The sequence below is a fragment of the Apaloderma vittatum genome, unplaced genomic scaffold (genome assembly GCF_000703405.1).
Source record: "Apaloderma vittatum isolate BGI_N311 unplaced genomic scaffold, ASM70340v1 scaffold18466, whole genome shotgun sequence".
Lineage (NCBI taxonomy): Eukaryota > Metazoa > Chordata > Aves > Trogoniformes > Trogonidae > Apaloderma > Apaloderma vittatum.
Genome location: NW_009721469.1, coordinates 1,165 through 5,854, shown reverse-complemented (window position 1 = coordinate 5,854; position 4,690 = coordinate 1,165).

Sequence of the window (4,690 nt, the reverse complement as noted above, 5' to 3'; positions counted from 1 at the left end):
CCGGGCCCCCCCAGCTGACACACAAGAGTCCCCAGTGGCCTTGGTCACTGCAGGAATAAGTATCAGCAAGAGCCTTTCTGCATCCCCGTCCCAGGCAGGAACTGTAAACATCAGTGCCAGTAGCACACACTGTCTGCAAAAACACACTGCGAACTTCAGCCGGTGCAGCCTTTTAGAAGAGGCTGAACTGGAAAGTAAAAATCACTAAACAGAACTGGATTTTTAGCTAAAACCAGGACAAAATTACAGAATTGTTGGAGTTGGAAGGGACCTCTAGAGATTGTCTAGTCCAACCCCCGGTTAAAGCAGGATTGCCTGAGCACATCACACAGGGCGGCACCCAGGCGGGTTTGGGAAGTCTCCAAAGACGGAGACTCCACGACCTCCCTGGGCAGCCTGTCCCAGTGCTCTGTCACCCTCACAGGAAAGTTCTTCCTCATATTTAAATGAAACTTCCTGCGTTCCAGCTTTCACCCATCACCCCTTGTCCTGGAACTGGGCACTGCTGGAAAGCATCTGGCTCCATCCTCCCTGCACCCACCCTTTAGACATTTATACACAGTGGCAAGCTCTCCACTCAGCCTTCACTTCTCCAGTCTAAATAGCCCCAGCTCTCTCGACCTTTTCTCATAAGAGAGTTGCTCCAGCCTCCCAGTCATCTTTGTTGCCCTCATCCAGATTCTCTCCAGCAGTTCCCTGTCTCTCTTGATTGTGCATATCAATCAACGATGTGATTTTGTCTTGCTGAAACTAGAAATTGAACTGAATGTTCATTAGTTAACACCAGTTCACTGCAAACACTCACATTTCACCCAAGAATTGTTAAGCAACTGGATACTTCATTAACGAAAGAGCTTTTCCCATTCACTTGTGAGACTACACTGGAGAAAGATGAAAGAAAGCAACGTTCTAACTTGATGGGAAGATCCAAAGAAACTTTTGCAGCAGGGACTTCAAGATGCTTACTTTGTCACTCCTTTCCGTCACATGTCCCTGAGCAGCCAAATCTCTTCCAAGAGCACCGCTAAGAAAGCTGCATCCTGCAGCACACGCAGCCTATGCTTGTGGGATGGCATGTGCACGTGAGAGGAAGAAAGCAAGCTTTGGGAAGGGACTGTGATAAAACAGCCCTGGCTTTCAGAAATGACTGTGCTGGGAATGCCAGCACTCAGGTGCTGTTTCTCTGAACAGAGCTGCTTTCACTAAGGCTTTGTCTTTTGTGCAATTACATTTCGGCAACTTGCCAGAGTTCAGAAACTTTCAAGCACTCTTTTCAAACCTTTGGACTTCTAAATAGATTGTAAAAGTCCCAGGATGCTATGGTAACATCCCAATTGAAACCCACTACAACAGTTAGCCTCTGACTGCTGAACTCAGGCAAAGCCAGCTATGCACAATGCAGAGAGAGCCTCAAGTCCTCTAGAAGGAGAGGAAAGCTTGCCAGGACCCTGCTGTCCCCCTAGCAGGTGCCACCTTTGGTTACCATGCAAAGAGCCCGATGAGTTCACAGGTCCCCCCCCTCTACTAAATGGAAAACAAGGAACAAGCACACTTATTCCTTAACTTGCAGCATTACTTCTTGCATTTTCCATCGAGATCATGAAGAAGGAAGAAAATCACTTTGAAAGCTTATGCTGCTTCTCCAGCGTGAAAGATTTCCCCTTACACACACTACTTTTCTTCCCAGTTACACAGGTGTCTTAAGTCATTAAAACAGAACTGAGTGTCTTAAGTAAAAATACGGTAGTCTCAAATGCAAAGTTGCCATCGGAGGCTGTGTCTAGACTGACTGAAACATCTGTAGGGAGAAACAGTGCAGAGGACCTGATGTCAACGTTATGGGTTCCTTTTGTCTTGAAACATCCTCTGAATGCTCATTTGCAGTTGGAACACATCTTCCAGTTTAGTTCCATCTGAAAGGAACCCAGGCCACGAGCTGCAAGACTGCTTCATGGTGTGAACCAAAGCACAGTAAGTAGGGATAATCAGGAGTATTAGGATTAGAGACCACGGTACAATGGGTAACAAAGAACTTGCTCTAGCAATAGAAAATACCGAAACTGAAAAGGCTTTAAAATCCAGGCAATTTCTGTTGTTAAAGAACTCATCCACACACAAAGCATCCCCAAGTGACCAATCACACTTACCCCAAGGCTATGCTCTGCAACAGCAAAGGGAGGCTTACCTTGCATGGAACAAGCCCTGAGAGGGAAGCTTAAAACTATGGGCACCATTGTAAAAAAAAAAACAAACCAACAACCAAGTTTCACTGCTGTAATGAATAAATCACAGCTGCACAAGCGCAGTTTAATTTAAGATCATTCTATTCTTCACCTCTTTCCTTAAGTGTACTACGCTGCTTGCAATATTCAGACCCATCACTGGGTTATTTCTTTGGCTGACCCTCTTGGAAGGTAGCATAGACACATTAGCATTCCTCAATTTTAAGCTATTGTATCAAGCGTTATTTTAGAATTCCACAGATATTAACATTTGGGACCATGAAGTCAGCCTCAAGGAAATCACCACCTTCCTCTAATGAAATTAGCAGTGCTTTTTAGGCACTTCCTCTGAAACATGTTAGCACTGCTAAGATGAAACAGATGCTGAAAGCTATTCCTGATGACTGGCTTAAAGGAAAAATCCTTTTTTAACAACCAGGCAGATAGGAAATCATTAACACTCTTAACATTTTGGTGAGACTGGGTGATGTAACACTGCAGAGACTGGATTTTTTGAGATGCTTTCTGTCTCACCCACTCAAATTTATTTCAGCTGACGGGCGTGGAAAGCGGGAAGGAGTGACACAAATTTTAATGATTTTCAGGCTTCTGAGTATAGGTTCAGGAATCTCTGTATTCATGACAGAGTTAATACAGGTGGAACAGAGATTATCCCAAGTACCAATTTAAAGGAAATGAAACACAGCACCTGTGACACAGCTCAGAGTAGGCAGCAAACAAGCTTTCTTATGTTGCTTTGTAGCAAATAAAACCCTCTGAGACCAGTCTACAGATTCTGGAGAAGGAAAGGATTAAAGGAGTTGCTGTGCTTGATCTTAATTACCTTGAATCCCTTTATCTTTTTCAGAGTCCTCCTCCCTTAGTTTTTCCTATGTTAGGTCAGTAATATAACACCCTGAAGCTTTCAAATCAAAAGTTAAAATGACTTTACTGTGTTGAATTATTAGTCCAAGATTTTATTTTTTTTATTAAAAAAAAGAAATGTGTAGGGTGGGTGGGAATCTCTAAAAACAGAGGCCTTTTGATCAGAGCAGCATCCTGCAGTTTGCTGTAACTTAAGCTGCCCATTCTTATATAGCAGGAATTAAGGACTCCCCTGCCAGGCAGGGCCCTGTTAAAATACAATAACTGTTTGAAAAGGGTAAGCAAGCTGATATGGATATAATAGGCCACATATTGGGGCCCCTTTCTACTTTGAAATAAAGCTGCTTCTTAAGAGTTATGAGCTGGGAAACCTGGTATTGAGGAAGATGGGGAAGGGCATACAATGTAAGATGGTAAATAGCCCCGCCGAAGCCCTCCAAGGTGCTTAAGGGAAAAGTAAAGAAGCCTTCCCAGACGAGAGCGTCAATCACCAAGGACTTTCAGTCTGATCAGGTGCTATTTCAGTCCACATGGTGTTTCAGTAAGTCTGGAAAGGTCTTTCTGGTATAAACAGAAATTTAGTTTCTATCATAGAAAACACAGCAAGTTGCACAGCACACAGACAGATTCACGAATACCATCAGAACTAGTTTTATCGAGATCACTGCAAGTCGTTACCAACTTTCCCTCAAAAACCCTTGCCTTTTTCCCCTAATTGTAAAATAAATAAATGAATGAATGAATAAATAAACAAATAAACAAACCCAGAACTACACAAAGCAAGCTGCTAACTCCCCAGCTAATGTATTTACTATTTGTTCAATCAAACTGGTCCAACCAGACATTTAGGGGTAAGAAATAAAATTCTTCACTGAACTGCTCTATAACCTTCGCCACGCTGCGGGTATGAGAGATTCAAGTCCTCAACAAGCTGTACTATCAGACATTCTTTGGTTTCCTTTATTTACCAACAGATGTATTTTTGCCCTCTCTGTCATACTGCAGAATTCATTCGGTAGCTCCAAAATACTACAGAAACCAAGCAGTGAACCTGTGGCAAGGGTGAAAAGATGGTACGGAGAAGAGAAACACTATTAAAAATAGAAGCAAAAAAAGGGACTGTTCAGATTTCCTATGGTCAAACAACTCTAGAAGGAGCTATGGAACTGACATCAGCTGGAGATGGATTTTGATACCAAAATGTCAATGTCCACTTCAAGAAGAGTATGAATTTGAAAATTATCAAGTAACTGTACCCATCTTGTACTGCTGAGATCAAAGCATAATGCCACGTGAAGGCAAACTGGCTTCTCCGAGAGTCGAGGCCAAAGTAGAAGCATGAGTAGGGGCCTGCCTGCTCCTTTCCACACAGAGTCTCCTGTATCTGTTTCGTGTTTTATAAATTAGACTTTTATCATTTTAATTATTTAAAAGGTAGCAGCAAAATCAGGTTATGACTAACAATCCAGGAACTACGGAAATATAATTTAATGATTGTTCCAAAGAGATTCAGTACTGGTGCCACGCATGCAGCTCCCATATTTGCTCTTTTAGTCTTGTTTAGACTGGAGAAGAAAAATATT